This window comes from Falco punctatus, assembly GCF_963210335.1.
Source record: "Falco punctatus genome assembly, chromosome: 2".
NCBI classification, from domain to species: Eukaryota; Metazoa; Chordata; class Aves; order Falconiformes; family Falconidae; genus Falco; species Falco punctatus.
Window position 1 is genome coordinate 94,739,779 of NC_137581.1, and position 16,980 is coordinate 94,756,758.

The 16,980-nt window shown below is 44.8% G+C and overlaps 1 long non-coding RNA gene across 3 annotated transcripts in view; it reads left to right on the forward strand.

Annotated features, from left to right (window-relative positions):
* Positions 1 to 16,980, forward strand: part of LOC308059481 — a 199,387-nt gene that overhangs the window by 131,601 nt on the left and 50,806 nt on the right. For 2 of the 3 annotated variants that reach the window (XR_013926266.1, XR_013926267.1), the window contains one exon: positions 4,404 to 16,793. This is a non-coding gene — a long non-coding RNA (uncharacterized lncRNA). Of the gene's footprint in view, positions 1 to 4,403; positions 16,794 to 16,980 lie in introns of those variants that run through there. The other variant, XR_013926265.1, reaches the window with a different exon arrangement.

A 16,980-nucleotide genomic window follows, 5' to 3' on the forward strand; every position in this document is an offset into this window, starting at 1 on the left:
ATGGGGATCTTTCCTCACTTGTGGAATGCAAACACACACACACACACACAGATACATATTGTGGACATCTGACTTCTGGTGGACTCTATTAACACCAACTGCAGAGCATGCTTACTGTTTGCATGTAACCACACAATGAAATATGCTGGATGTTGTGCTCTGAAAGCAAGGAAGAAAGAACTAGTTTGGTTAAAATGAGAACTGACAAACATTTCTTTGGTTTTCATTTCACTGAGTCATTATCCTCATCAGAAGCACATCCTCTCTCTTTTATCTCATTTAACCTCAGGACAGTAATGCCCAGTTCTCTTATGCTTCTCCATCCCTTGTTTTGGAGCTCCATCACCAGTTACTTAATGCCCTGCTCTTCTGGCCACTGTCATCACACTGTGCCATCATCCTGTACCTTCAATATATCGTAACGCATCTCAGGCGTGATGATGCAATGAAGATGTAACTGTTCAAAAAGGTCTCAAGAGAGCTCACACTGAAAGAACTTGTACTGGTGCTTCAGTCTTACAGGTGAAGTGGTTGAAGTCTTTCATACTGGCAATCTGTTCTGAAAAGACATCATCTCCTGTTATTAATGATCCTGTTCCTACTTTTCCATCTGCCACATGGTATATACTGTCTCTGTTCATTTACATTCTGTGTTTTTCTTAGTCTCTGCATGCATTCTTCTCCATTACATTGTCTTATAAAAATGGCTTTTCTGTCCATCATACCACTAACAGTTGCACTTCCCAGAATTAACCTTCTGACAAATAATGCAGTTTGGCTGTATGAGGCACACCAGCACTAAGATTAGCTCTTCACCGTAGCTTTGGGCCTGAATCAGAAGTTGCCCCACGTCTGTGGAAACAATTACTATGAAAAAAGAGCCTCCTATCTGCCAGCAGAACAGGGGCTGTAAAAGGAAAGGATGCTGCTTGGCAGACAAAAGTAGGACATCACAGGCCCCAATCTCATACTGTCTCAGTTCTGGCCTGATGTCATAATTATTTAATTTTGCTCAGAAATACTGTGGTTAGAGAGATGGCGCATCTCAGTTCAGTCACTCTGAGCTCAGAGGAGAAACTCATGCAAGTGAGTTTCAGATCCCAAATCTGACCCATATTTAATACAATTTTTAAGACAACTGTCAGGACAAAATACTTTACTGGCCAATGACCAGTTATGAACATATACATCTGGGGTTTAGGGAGGATGTAGGTACCTACATCCAAAATTGCACTGCAGAACCCCCCCCTGGTTCCGACTCTTAGGGAGTTTTTTTTCCAAATACTGTTTTAATTTCCTCTACCCCTAGTGATGCATCTCTGAGCATCCCTAGAAGTGCCTTCCTGCTAACCCAATTGAACAGGTTGCCATCTGAGCCTGATTAGGATTTGCAGACTGGAATAAAAACTCTACATTCTATCTGTTAGCAACCAGGCAGACAAATTTTCCAGTTCCTCCTTGGCTGAATACAGCTAGTTACAGTTTTGCACTGTAGGAACCAGGTGCAGCCACAGCCCTTTCTGTAAGATAATAAATACTGAATTGCTATTCTGTTTCTGGAAGACAGTGTCACTTGTGCTCAAACCTCCATACCCCCTGCTCTAGCCATAGTCTGGGCTCCAGCACTTCTCTTGGTAAATCACTTTGAACCTCCCCATACCCTGAGTTGCTGAGCTGTGAGACAGGTATGCTATGAACTCATCAGATGCTAAGAAACTGCATTTAGGCTTTGTGCAATGACACATACAATGAACTGTCAGTGGGACTTGTCTACAAAGCCTCTAGCTCCAAAATACAAGCCCCCACCTATTTAGCACAAGAATAGCTCCATTAGATTACAGTATCAGGAAGTGACTATACTTAGACTCTTATACGAGAAGGGTATGATAATATGTGGTTATTGTGCAAAATTAATAAAATACCCCAGGACCTTTAGTGGAAAGAGGTGATAGAACTTGAGTTCGATCCACCCATCTGAATTATTTATCCTCCATTAATTTCTGTGTCCCTAGAGAGAGATTTCTATTATGCAGCTCTAGTCACCTAAGAGTTGGCTATCTTGTCAAAGTTGATTGTTTAAGGTTACTCAAATAGTGGAAATATGGGCAACTCCAGAAGAAGTGTCACCCCTTTTACCTTAGACACTTTCCTTAGACTGTCCACATTGACCACAGAAGAAATTGAGATGTGTAGCTCAAACAAGGTAACTACCTTCAAATGCTAAATATGCGCAGGGCCTACCTTGGGTATGCAATTAGACCCTAGTGTGGGTGTACCAGTGAGCCTTTTGCTGCCCCATGCTGGGCCAGGGCTTGTTGCAGGCAAGGCACCCTGCCTGTTCCTGCTCCTGCTGACAGACTCACTCCAGAGCCACTGGCACCTATCCAAAGCAGCAAGAGTCTAATGATTTGGGAAAGACAATGAAGATGGGGCGAAGGAGAGAGAAGAAAAGAATGGTGTTCCCCAGGGCTCAGTAGTAGGGCCAGTTCTGTTTAATGTCTTTATCAATGATCTGGATGAGGGGATCAAGTGCACCCTCAGTAAGTTTGCAGATTACACCAGGCTGGGCAGGAGTGCTGATCTGCTTGAGGGTAAGAAGGCTCTGCAGAGGGATCTGCACAGGCAGGATGGATGGGTCGAGGCCAATTGTATGAAGTTCAACAAAGAGAAGTGCTGGGTCCTGCACTTGGGTCACAACAACCCCACACAACGCTACCGGCTTGGGGAAGAGTGTCTGGAAAGCTGCCTGGTGGAAAAGGACCTGGGGGTGTTTGTCGACAGACAGCTGAGCATAAGTTGGCAGTGTGCCCATGTAGCCAAGAAGGCCAACAGCATCCTGGTTTGTATAAGGATTGTGTGGCCAGCAGGACTAGGGAAGTGATCATACCCTTGTACTTGGGACTAGTGGGGCCACACTTCAAATACTTTGTTCAGTTTTGGGTCCCTTCAATACATTGAGGTGCTGGAGCGAGGGCAATGAAGCTGGTGAAGGGTCTAGAGAACAAGTACTATGAGAAGCAGCTGAGGTAACTGGGGTTGTTTAGCCTGGAGAAAAGGAGGCTCAAGGGACACCTTATTGCTCTCTGCAACTACCTGAAAGGAGGTTGTAGGCAGGTGGGTGTTGGTCTCTTCTCCCTAGTAACAAGTGATAGGATGAGAAAACAGCCTCAAGTCATGCCAGGGGAAGTTTAGACTGAATGTTAGGAAAAATTTCTTCATCAAAAGGGTTGTCAAACAGGACAACAGGCTGCCCAGGGAAGTGGTTGAGTCACCATCCTTGGAGGTATTTAAAAGATGTGTAGACGTGGTGCCTAGGGACATGGTTTAGTGGTGGACTTGGAAGTCCTGAGTTAATGAATTGACTCGATGATCTTAAAGGTCTTTTCCGACCTAAATCATTCTATGATTCTAAGAAGAAAATGAAAATACAACAAATGGAAATCAGCTGCAGGAAAGACAGCAGTGAGGGGAGAAGGAAAGAAAGGAAGAAAAGGTTGTTTGAGAGAAATAAATAATAAAAAAAAAGAGCACCATTTGCAGCCATCAATTAAGGTTGATGCTTGGTACTCCGTGCAGGAAGTTGCATGGGTGCATGACCAGGCAGAGCCATCCCCCAGAGCAGGGCAGGCACTCTCCTCTCCTCTGCCGGGTGCTGCCCAGCTTTCCTAGCACTCTGCCCTACTCCGAGAGGCTTACTTAATGAATCACGTTGACAGCCAGGCATCATAAATCACCTCCCATCACACTGCTCTCATGCTTCCATCCTTGCACACGTTCATTTGTTACCAGGAGGGCTGGACGAGTCAGGAATACGGCTGCCAAAGCAAAGCCGTCGGAGGAGAGGCATTGCTGTGCCATAAGCTGCCCAGCACACACCGCTCCCCATGCTCAAGGCAATGGCCTCCACTAGGCACTTATGGGAAGGACAGGAAGAAAACCAGCACTCAGATGTCCTGAATATGCAGATTTATATTTGGAGGCTGTTACAAATAAAAATAATTTTAAAGCAATCACATTAATCAGGGCCTTTTTATGCGTTTGCTGCAATAAGGCACAAATGAAGAGTCACAAGTGCATACTGAATGTAAAGGTTAATCAAAGTCAGCTTCCTTTGCCAGCTACATCCTTCTGCTGGTCTTTGCCAAGAAACACTTCATTGTTTCTCCTTTTTTTTGGTTTGTTTTTTATAGTGAAAAAAATTTCACTATATAAGTCCAACCTCCCATTCTCAGGTTTCCTAAAAATTAGGATTATATCACACCTGTTTTAAGTACCTGCAGAAGAAAGTGGTGAACCTGTAACATTTCAAAGCTACTTTGACAAACATGTTTTCAGCTTCAGTAGTTTTGACTGAGACTTTTCTATATGTATTATAAAAGGTGCTGACAGATCCTTTGTTGCAGGCATTGAAGGCGATCCCTTTAAGAAAACCACCTGAGCTAGCAGAAGACCGCAGAGCAGTCCCAACCCATCAAGAAACTGTACAGGCCTGTTGATGTATCTGTTCCAGGGACGTTACTTCTCACACACTGCCCAGTGAGGAAGCATTTGGAAACATTTTATGGACAAATTCAGCATGAAATGGTGGGTTGACTGGAGACTGCAGTGCAGAATAGTAGCACCTAAGCCAGCATTTGACAAGCCCGTGCCAATGTAAGATGTCGTTTACCTGGTAACATCCACTTTGGGGAAACAGAAACATTGCCTGTGCTCTCATTCACCCAAGCAGATCACCTCATGTAGCTTCAATCACAGCTAAGCCACCACAGAAGCCCTGATGGCAGAAGTGGAAAGAGAAGTATTAAGTCAAAGCACCACAATTATGTCACTTTCCCTGGGACCACTGCTCCCATTGGAGGTGGAATGGATCTGTGGGGGAAGGCTTGTAGAGCTTCCCAGTGGGGCAAGGTTTGTAGGGCTCCCAGAGTCTCGTGCTGCTGTGAGCCAGTGCTGGGCCAAATCCAGGTGGCGATGCTTGGTCCTTTGGTACAGCAGCAGTACTGACCTTGGCTTCACTCTGCCATAAGCAGCACAGTTCTCATAAGTCATTAATTTTTAACTTTCTTCAGTATGTGCCAGGAACTGAATTGCTCCTATTGAATTTGAAAAAGAGGCTGAGATAAACCAGGAAATCACCTTTTCTTATTGAAAGGATTTTACTCTCCAAGACCTAGTCAGTACAGTAGGACCACTTTCATATCCCACTGTCTCTGTCCTTACTTTTAGCTCAGCATGTTTTATTTTCTGATCACAGAAAGTCTCTAATAATTTTCTTCTTCATATTCTTATGCCACCCCAAACTTAGCTCTCAGAATTTTCTTCTTGTTTAAATTTCTCTTTCTCTGCTCTTTCTGCTGCTAGAAAGGTATAAGGGCTAAATGAGGTGAATAATAGTTTAACCCTGCAACATACTTGTACTTTCACAGTCAGGCCCTGGTTCTTAGCTTCAAAATTCTTCCACTAAAGCTTTGCCTTCAGACTTAAAATAGATGCAGTCAACATCCCCAAAATTTTGCTAGAAAAAGGCAGATTTCTGAGTTTCTTTTAGCCTGATGAAGTAAAAACCTACTTTTGGCTCTGCTCTTGAGACACATCAAATGATCATACTATCTGCTTTCAAATCTTCACCTGAAAAGAAAGTGAGTTTCCATCTTGGTTTTTCACCCACATTTAGACTATTTTAAAATTTCTAATTTGTCTAACAATTTTACATGGAAGCTATGGGTGAGATCAAAAGCCTGCTTTGGGTGTTTTGCTTTGTCCAGTAAGCAGCAGTTTCCATAATCTCATTGTGTTTTCTCTTTACGTACTGTGGCTTTAAAGGCAGTAGATACCATTGAAGCATGTTATCTACATCTGCGTTACAAGCATTACTCATGCTGCCCCAAACACTCCATGGTGACATTAAAATGGCTGCAGCATAGTAGAAGAAGGTAAGGCCTTCTGCATCTGAGCTTAGTCATGAGACATGGAGGCCTGTTCTTGTGCCACAGGGCTCTGCCCTTCTATCTGCGATCCAAAGTCTCCAAGAAGAGAAAAAAAACTACTTCAGCCACAGGATGAAGAGATTCCCTACTGTGCCAAAACCGATAAGCACCCAACCTCCTGGCAGGGGCTGGAATTTTGCTGGAGGTCTTGATGATGACAGCTTGTCCATCCAGATCAGGAAAAGGTAGATGGGTTGAGCAGCCCTGGGAAGCCTGTATAACACATGTTGTCAATAACCCACTCGGTGGATGGTTTCCATCTTCCAGGCAGTTTGATAATGATTTTTCACAGCACTTGAGCTGGAAAAGGTCAGGATTTCTTCTGATGAAATAATATTGGTAGTCTGTGGAGAAATAGCCGTTTGCTTGCAAACTGAACAGTTACTGAAGAGGACCAATTTTTGTATAACTTTGATCAGGAAAGGTCTGTTAGATACAGAGGGGAAAACCTCATCTAAGAGTGATTTTGTTTTAGTAATGGAATGCAATTCACATTTCCTGATACGGGGGGGGGGGGGGGGGGGAGAAGAGGGGAAAAAGAAAGAAAAGAAAAAAAAAGAGGAAAGGGGAGAGAAGAAAGAGGGGAGAAGGGAAGGGCAAAGATCTGGTAAGTGCTGGAGATCATGGCCTATTACATCTGAAATTGTTGTGCTGTGAAAATAGAAGATGGTTCTGTTCTGCTTAGGAATTTAGGTTACTATGACAAACAGCATTGCCCTGTTCAAACACAGCTTTGCAATGGAAAAAATATGTTGGTAAACATCATAAGCTGTACTCTAAAAATTCTTATTCTGCCAAATTCTTCTCAATTTCTTTGGGCATCTCCTGTTATCTCTTCACTGGACACTAGCTAACAAATTTGCTATGTAAACTGTTTATCTCACTGGTGTTGTAGGGTAAAGTACAGCCATCCAAGATGTATCTCTGCTAAAATGATGATTCAAAACTACTTGTATGACTTACATGCTGCCTCTCCCAACAGATACTTTATTTTGCTTCATGACTGCATTTCCAGATTTTATCTTATTGCCATTTACCATAGTATTTGTTGTGTGGGTGTATTGCTAGTGAACAAAGACTAACTAGATTTGCTTTACGAATGCCGTAAGCATAAACTGCAGTAACCACTCTGAAAATTATTATGCCTTATCAATGTGCAAATACTATGTTCCTACCCACATGCCTCTTGCAGTGCTGCAGGTCTGCAGACGGGCCGGGGCAGTGCTTTAGGCAGTATCTGCTGCTCAGCTAGTACAAAAGCCTAGGCAGAGGATAAGACATCCATATATGTTTGAGAAGCTGAATTAGTGGGTCAAAAAAAATATTTAACCAATATTCTGAATTTGCGTGTGCATGCATAACCATGGTGCGTATCAGCAAAGAGGTTCTTTATGCTAAAAATACCTTCTTTCTCTTCTCCATCCCTTCCCCACCTCCACTGGCCATAGCTCAAGGGTACAGTAAAAGGCCACCTATAGCACGTTAGAGGAGTTGGAGACAGGGCTATACAGCATATCAGAATCTACGTATTTCGCTCTGGCAGAGCAGCCCATGAGGAGCCGGTACGAGTTTCAGAGCTACCCTCCCATCAGCAGCCTGCCATCCCATCCTTGCCATTCTGCTCTGACAGTCAGCACACCTCGGAGCCTGGCTGTGCAGATGACTTTTAACAAAGCCCTTTGAAAATCAGCATGGACATTTCTATTCAGGAACCATGTGAGCATTACTCAGGACATACACTGAGGTACATGAGCCCTAGCTCTGAGAATACTGAGATGGTAATTTTTCCCAGCTAGTGGGGAATTTTGCCTTTTTTCTCTTCAGTTCCTATTGCAATTTTTGTCATCACCAGACAAAAGAGACCTTGCATTCTGGCAGATAGTGTGGAGGAACTAGGAATCCTTGTTCCTCATTACAGCATTAGACTTAGCAGTCCCCAAGGTGTTACGAAACACTGCAGAGGGGTCACAACAGGAAGCACAACCAATAGCAGCAAGTAAAATAAAGGCGTTCCTTCCTATTCTAAGATTTCAGAACTTCCTTATCCTCCAGCTCAAAATCCTCTTACAGTTGTTGCATTTATCTAAAACTTTTTTTTTTCCTATTTCTGCCTGGGCAACGTTAAGGACCCAACACCTGCTTGCTCCTATGGCATGCTCAATTTACATAAGAAACAGGCAGAAGGAAAATAAAAGTTGCAGCTTAACCAATCCTCAGAGAAGACCTTGAATCGTCTGGTCAAAGGTCTGAAGACTGTATTAGGTACTCACGGTACCCACTCCCCTGGCTCTATCTGAGCTCCTGCTGCAGTTCTGTGTCTCATTCCTCCAGCCTCATTTCTCTTTTTCTAATTAGACATGGTGCTGCCATTCAGGATGGAAAGTAATCTCACAGCCTATTTAATATGTACCTGTTGACTCCTGCACAACAATTTAATCAGAACTTGATAGGGTTTGGAGACAATCTGTCTGTTTAAAGGCTGAACAAATAAAAGCTGTTTTAAGAAACTGCTCTCAAAATCCAGAAGAGGGATTTTTTCCAACTAGGTGCAAAGACTGGGTCAGATCCTATTCTTTTTATTTATACGAGCAGTCAGACCATGAATGGAATGACATGACTGCGCTAGGTAAGCAGGATCTAACCCATTATTTTCAGCTCCCTGAATACCCCTAGTCCTCATTCGTCAGGAGTCCCAAAGACCTTTTGACCACAGCCAGACAACACAAGCAGCAAGTTTTAGAACAGGATTATCCAAGCAGTTAAAGTTAGGCACATGCTTAAATGCTGGCTGAGTTAAAGTTCAGAGTAGTTCCTGGGGTTTGGTCTTCCCTGCTCTCATTTGTGGACATGAAGGAAAGTCTGCGAAGACATGGCTGCATCTAGCTTTCACACAGGTTAATACGGTACAGCCCATAATTTTTTTTTGCCAGCTGGGGAGATTACTGTGTGCGGGAATTTCTCATGCTTCACAAACAGGACAAAAAGCAGTGACCCCCACTAGCTGGATTTCTTTTCTCACCTTTAAGTCTGACTATCTGCATGGGCAGAGATGTAAAAGGGCTATTGCATAAATCCCAGGAGGATGGAAGAGAAAGGGGGTTCCTGGGTGTACTGCAGCCATGGACCACTCCTGTTGCCAGCAAAAGCAATGGCTGCAGCTCCTGGCCAGGGCTGTGGGAAGGAGACAGAGCCTGGCAACACAGGCAGCCTTCATGTGCGATGCCAGAGCAGCATGCCCACCTTCACTCGCACACTCTGTGCTCCGCACTCTGTTTTAGCAGGCAGGTACAGCATTGCTTGAGCACATGGAGAAAAAAGATGGGGAAAACATAATATTGGAGCCAGGCTGAAGCAGATGCCCTTTTGACTTTATCCTTAGCTTTACCCCTAGCACTCTGAGGAAATTAATACTTAAGCCCACTCCACAGACAGCTGGCAGGTTGCAAGCAACTCCCTGTCCCCACCGTGGACTTCCACAGTGCTCAGCTTTTGTTTCAGGGTTCAGTAGCTGCTCCAGCTGGAACAGCCCTCAGGGCCTTCCACTGCAAAGCAACCTCTGCAGCTCCAGGATTATCTGGCTGTCAGGACCCAGGGACTGTGTTGGTTTTCACTTCACCAGGCTCCTGCAGCACACAAAATGCAAAACGAAGCCAGGGGGAGGGCAGCAAGATACAGGGTAAGTGTGTACTGCAGCTTCTCAAGGTTCCCTGGCAGCTGTTACTAGCCCTGAGCTGTTGATCCAGTGGCCGTTTGTCTCTTTAGGTCAGGATACAGACTGCAGAAAAGCTCACAAAGGAGTGAGTGATGACAGACAAAGTCACCACTCTCCTTCAGAGGACAACAAGAAAACTGACCCAGATGGGTCAACCTCCTTCAGCCTTCTTCAGCCTCCATCCATCCTGGGCAAATACTCAGTGTGCTGGTTTGCTAGAAAATGCGCAGCAGAGGAAAGTAACAATAGAAATTGTAAATTGTGTTTTCTTCAACACCCACTGTAAAAATGCCCAAGGATTCTAAATCCAGGACTGCCTGTATCACTGTCCTTATCCTCTAATTTCAGTGATGCTTCTTCCTCTTTACTATACACTGTCTGAGTAATGTATTTAACGAAGTAATCTTGTTCTTTCCTAACTTTCTTTTTGCTAAGCTAAATAAGCAAAGATCCAGTAATCTCATCTCATTAGTTACTCTCAGTTCCTGTATCACCTTGGTAGCTTTTCTCTGCTCCCGTTTCAGTTTATTTATTTTTTTTTTAATGTAAAGCAACTCTAATATTCTCCAGGTATTCTTATATATGCCTCGTATTGTGGTACTAAAGCTTCCTTTTTTCTGCTGAACATGCTTGGATTGATGCATCATAGAAGTAGAGCAACGTAGGATTGGAAAAGGACTGCCTGGGACTACTCCAGCCATTCAGTCCTGCTCCTCACAGTCCCTAGAAATTGAATCCCAGCAGTATCACACTGGTGGTTCACAGATCTTCAGCCACCTATCCACATTCCCCCTGCCCTCTCTGCTGCCTCTGACACAGGGACCCAGCTTTTTGTGAGTCTATGCCCGTGTTTTTTCATTTTGTGCTTCTATAATTCACCCTGTTCCTGTTGCTCTAATTCACAGGGTCCTCCCTGAATGATGCTCCTGTCCTCTTCATCCTTAGTGACCCTGTGTCACTTCATATTACTGACACATGTCTTAAGCTTAGAGCAAGTTCCAGTACCAAGGTCAATAACGAATGAATTGGTTTGTGTTGGTTTCCAAACGTGTCCCTGAAGAACACCACTGATAACCTCCTTCACCCTGGCTCCCCTTGACAACACTCACCTGCTCCCCACTCTTAATTCTTGTGCAAAACCCACTCACCTCATTACATAAATGCCTGCAACTACAGTTTCAGCAATGCTCAAGGCCCATGGACTTATCCACAGAAAGCACAGAAAACACATGTTCAGTAGAAAATTCTGCAGGGCTTAAACCCACACTTTTTTGCTTTTGATAGATATAATAATGAAGGCAAGACCTCCTCTTGTAATCTAGGGCAAGGCTGATGTAAGAAGCTGTATTGTTTTAATTCTTCTAAATTAATAGTCAGAAGATTGAAATGACAGTTTATGAGGTATAAATATAATATTTTCTTATTTTCTGGTGCTCTCTAAAGTTACTGACGCCAAGCTATCTCTATTCAATATAAATAATAATAAGAATAACGCATTCTCAAAAACATTAATGACAATAGTAAATAATATATAAATAATGAAAAAAGAAAAAACTAGAGGAAAAATAGAGTGAAGTAAATATCTTTAAAAAGTTTAACTTTGGTAAAATGGTTGTCCAGCTATTGTGCAGCTACTGAGTATGACTTAAAAGGAATGTACTTTAATAACACCTTGGAAATTGTCATATAGCAGGTATTTATTGAAACCTCTTCCATCCTCCTCAATTTCTCACTCTCTTCATAATACCTGTAAACAAATTGGCTTTGTAAACTGTAAGTGTGAGAATTTTGAAACAGCTAATCTTCAAAAGATATTACAGTCATAAATTACCTTCAAAAAACTTGGGGCAGGAATCTGGTATAGGAATCAATACATTATTCAGTTACCAGGAACTACCTCCAGAAGCTGTTATTGATGGGATCAAAAAACATTAGTCAGTAAGTTCTTCTGATATTGCATTATTAACACTCAAAATGCAAATTTTCTGAGATGAATTTGCAGCCAAAAAAAGACAGTAGCAGTAGGATATCTGATTTATGTCAGCAGTGATATGAAAAGAAATACATTTTGCATGTAGCACTATTGTGTCTGTGAAAATTGCCACCAAATTGCCACTGAAAACATTGTCATGCTTTTCTTCAGTTTTATATTTATTTGCTAAACAACTTATGAAAGTCTACAATCAACTGTCTTTTCTTAAATTATCTAAAAATGCCATTCAGTGAAATTATCAGATCATTTCCTATTAAAACACAAAAAGGCAGTTTATGATTACAAAGCAATAGATTTATAGTTGCATATGAATTTTGGCCGCTCTGAATGTGGGGTAGAAATAGGGAGCTGACTTTTGTGGGTATTCCTTCCACTGTCCCTAAAGATATCTCTCCCTATCTTTCAGCAACATTGCTCAGTGCTCTTTCCTGACAGGCGGGGAGGCTGTGAGCGGAGCCCAGCTGAAATACAGGGTCTGAATCAATGGACCTCAGCCTTCCTCCTGTCAAGTGGTCACAGGTTTCCCCCGCCAGCCTTTTTAGCTTAAGTTCTTTATTGTTTGCACATGATGCTGCTTCAGACAGTGCTTTGTTAAGGCAAACAAGGTCTACTGCTCCTAACATTTCTATAATCCCCTGCCTTTACAGACCTCTCCTCTGTTACTGCTAAAAGGTCACCCTTTGGTGACTCGATGCAGAGAGGGCTTTAGCTTAGCACGCTTACAGCCAAGGGAACCTTCTCCCCACAGTTGAAGTTCCCCGCCCCTCCGCAGAGGCAGCTGGCATTTATTTAAGTGAGTTGAGATTTTAACACCGGTCACTGCTAGGACTCCCCAGTTGCCTTTGCCAGCTCAGCATCACCTCGCGGGGTCCCTGGGTGTGCTTGCAGCCGCACCAAAAGCTGGGCTGATCCTCTCCACTGTGGCTGTGATCTCCTGCAGCTCCAAAGCCCTCGCTCTACTCAGGGCAGCTTCACCAGAAATCAAGCGAGCGCAGTGAAAATGAGTGAGTGTGAACCTTTTCGCACCATGCGGTAAAAATATACATCATTCATTTATTTCACAAAACGGGGAGGATCCAGCTCACAGATTAACACCATGGAAGTTAGCAATTCAGGTGGCCAAATTCAGAGACGTGGGGCTAACCACAGGCAAGGTGGCGGTGAGCAGCACCCCACTGCCTGCACTGCTGGATACATGGCAGAGCAGCAGGAGCCGCAGGCAGGAGGAGGGGAAAAGCCACAGCAATGAGCCACCGTCCTCTTCTTCCCCACACACTCCCAGATCTCCGTGCAAAGCACCGTGGTGCACGTAGGAGCGATAGGGTGCTCTCATTCTGTTCCCCTGGTGAAATGCTGGTTTTGGGTGGACAAGTGCAGCCTTAGTGTAAAGGGTCAGAGCAGCTGCTGAGCCCCAGGTGAGAAATGGGGACAGAGGTGGCTCTGTACAAGTTTCAGGTGCCATGTTCCTGTGATCAAGAGTAGAGAGAAAGCCAAGAAGACAGCAAGGGCCTGCCACCAGCCCCAGGCATTTGGATCCCTGCTCTGGGCTACAGTAGGCTAGCCAGGCCCCTTCTCTTGCTCTGGACTCCTTTTTAGGGAAATCCTAAACTTGACTGTATTTTTATTTTCATATTCAGGGAAAATAAAAGACAATTCAGTGATTTAGATTTATCTTTGGAATGAGTCATTTTTAATCACTTCCTCCTTTATTTGATACAGACATGGCATCTCTGCGGATTGCTGGCTTTCTCTGAACTCAAGCTAGCGACAGTGAAGCTGAGCAGCCGTCTCTCGCTTCCTCCAGCTGCTGAAAGGAGCTATTTGCAAGCGTGTGCTGTGGGTAACAGTCACTTCCTTACCATGTTTGGCCAGAGAAAGAGATTGCACTAAACCCGGAACTGCTCATCATTGTGCAGTTCAGGAAAATATTTTAAACATCTCTTTTGCCTTCCTGCTCTTTTTGTTTTTGCTTTTTTTTTGTTTTGTTGTTATTTTTGGTAAGGGAAGATACATATGCTTCAACAAAAGGCTGAGCCATCCAGACCTGTCTCAACAGTTTTATTTGACAAAGTAGCATTCTGTGGTTGAGCTGAAACTGGCTAAAACATAGCGCAAGCTTCAGCAAATGCTCTCAGGGCACTTACCGAGCAAAGTGGTGGAAGGACTCAAGCACCTCATGTGTCCCTGCCTAAGTGAAGTTATACTACAATGGATAAAAAAACCAACTAGTATAAGAGCGAAATTAAGCACTGAGCATGAAAGCATTAAACACTGAGTGAAGGACTGCTTTAGAAACCTGTAGTTTTAGCACTGTCTACATGGAAATGAAATTAAAATACAATCATTTTCCATTTTCAAGTAAGCTTGGCTGGGATGTGTACTGCTAGCTGGACATCAGTTTTAAATGCTACCAAACCTGTTACTTGTTGCATTTTTTCTGTCTCATAAAAGATCAGTGTCTCGAAGAATTCAAATTAGACTCGCACTGTGGCAGCAGAGTGCCTATTAGTGTCTTTCTTGGTGTAAACAGCACCCACAGATGCCTATGAACACCCAGGGGTCCGAGTCCCATCACTCACTGCTGTGTGCCCATTAACACAGGATGCTAGTGTGTCCCCTTCTGTTGTGTTTGTCTTCAGGCTTGCCAGTGCAAAAGAGAGTCAGTGACTACGATCAGAGCTGAAACCCTGGTGCTCCAGGTTTGGCTGGCACCATGAACAAGTGGCATAAGCCAGAGCAGGCCTCAGATTGAAATGTAAGGATCTAAGTAAGTCTGAAAGGTGCCAAGCAGGGCTGCTAGGGCATGTCCCACAGGCTGCTCTGGAGGGGATGTCCCTCTTGTCCCAGTTGGGTGCCCGCATGCCTCCTGCCCCCACGAATGCCTCCTGCCCCACAGGCAATGCCTCTGGCAAAGCAGGATGCTAGCACAGCTGCATTCGCAGGAAAGCAGTGGTTTTGCTTTCAGCGCACCTTTTCCTAGCAGAAAGACAAGTGGGCTGATAGCAATGTGTAGCTACGTGTGCCCAAGACACACGTTAGTTTTGTTCTGCTGCCTGGCACCAGGCCGTGCAGTGCCTCCCTTTCACAGCCCTACAACTGCAGCAGGCGGTCTGCAGCAAGAGGAAATCCATCCCTTTCCCAAAGGCAGCCCCACGTGTGCTGGGGCACTTTGGGTTTTTCCTCCTACAGGACTGAGGCTTAGGACAGTGTGCCTGCTTGGTTGCTCATTTCAAAATCCTGGACGAAATAATTCCCCTCATCTATAGGACTGGTTACACTCCTGTCCTCTGCTGCAGGCTGGCAGCGCTCCCTCCCAGGTGTGGAAGCAGTGCTGGTGAGGGCAGCCCTAGGAGCAGTGTGCCTGGGGAGCTGCTCCCCCTCAGCTGCCAGTCAGTTGGCAGGGCAAGGGCTCCAAGCTTTACACTGGCCCGACACGTCACAGCACAGGGGTCAGAAAAATCCCCCTCTCTGGGAAAGCAGTTGATCCAGCTTCTACCAGGGAAACATTTCAAAGGCAATTATCGGGAAGAAAGAGCGATTCTTTATTAATAGTAATAATAGTAACGGCAGCGGCAGCAGCAACAACGGACTGCATTCATCTTTCTCTGCACTGAAAAGCTTTCAGCGTCATCTCTCTTAGTTCTAACATGAAGGGTTTCTGGGAAATTAGAGCTTATTGATTTCCCGGGGATTCATCCCATTGCCTGGGATCCAACCCGGTTTAGGAGGATCATCACTCCATGACTGCAGCTGATTCACACAGCAAGGTTGCTGGTTGCCCATTTCTGCAGATGGTCACAGCCTTCCTCAGAGGCCATGTGCAGACGCGTGGAGCCCCAAAGTCCTGCCTAAGCTGTAGGTAGAGAGCAAACACATGCCTCTGGGAAGAAGGTGTGACTGCAAGGACTGTTGTCTGCAAGTCCCTGCAATGAGAAAGAGCAGGAAGAAAGGCCTTTCTCCAACCACTGCTGATCTTATGCAAGGACAACATTTTCTAGCGAACTCTTTTTGCTGAGAAAATGTTGAATTCCTCATTTTTCCAAGTACCATTCTACAGAGAAGGGGTACTCCTGTACCCAAACTAGGAGTTCCCAGTCACTTTGGAGCTGGCTCTTTCCTCCATCTTCCAGCTGGTTTCTTTCCTGGTCTGAAACTTTAAACATTTTCATAGGGTGAAAATACAAGATTACCAGCCCCACCTCCTCGTAAACCTGTGTGGGACCCTCATGCCAGGCAGAAGTGCACTGCTGATGGAAGGAACAGGGCAGCTTGACTGCTGCCTGTATTTACCCTCTGCATCTCATCTGAGATCACATACCACCCACCCTCCACCCTGAGGCTCAGTCTGGCTTTCAGCCTTGTCCAGTGCAGCCCCTGCCTCTTAAATTCACACCCAGTTTCCTCTCCTTTTCCTGTTTTTGCACACATTTTCTCCTCGCTTCCTGCCACACTTCAGTGCTCCCCGTGCGTGAGAGCAGAACCCTCAACAGACGTCACTGTCGGTTACTACTGTGAGCACAAAACAGCTGAGATTAACCATCAACCTTTGTTTGTGTTCCATAAGTACCTAAAAGACAAGCAGCATCCTTTTCAGGGACAAAAGCTTAAAAGCAAAGATTTTGCAGTACTAGTGGTGGCACTATCCAGTCCCACCACCACCTAAAGGGTCACTCAAAGACTGGTGCTGACCACCAGTCCCAGAGAGCTTTTCTGGTGGAATTAAAGAGCAAGAGGATCCAGGAGCACCAGGTACAGCAATGTGTGATTTGTGTTGCTTTTTGTCTTCAGTTTATCATGTCAAATATTATTCAGTTTATTGCCTGGTGGAGTGATGGTTACTCTGTGGGGTGGGTGGTGGCTCGATGGCAGCGCCCCACCTGGGACAGCACCACGGTGGCTCCTCCACCTCCACAGCCCAAGACTACGCCCATGGACTTGGGAACCAAAACAACAAGGGAGGACTATTGGAGGGAAAACTCTGCTAAGTGGAAGCTGCAACATCCACTACACATCTACCCTGTAGCTTCTGAGTCATCCTGAAAGTGGCGTTGGTGGGTGCTGCCATCCTGGCACAGCCATTTGCCCAGCCAGAAGTCACCACCCTCACCCTCACCCTCACCACCCTCACCGTGTAGCCATAGGCCAAAGCCACCTTCCTACCCTGTTACAACGAACAGGTTGAAACAGAGGTGCTTCTAGAGAAGCACACCCTGACTCATGTTGCTAAGTTCAGCCAACAGGGCAAGTTTCTTCTTTGTCTGCTTTTCTCTCACCCAGTAGAAGAGCTC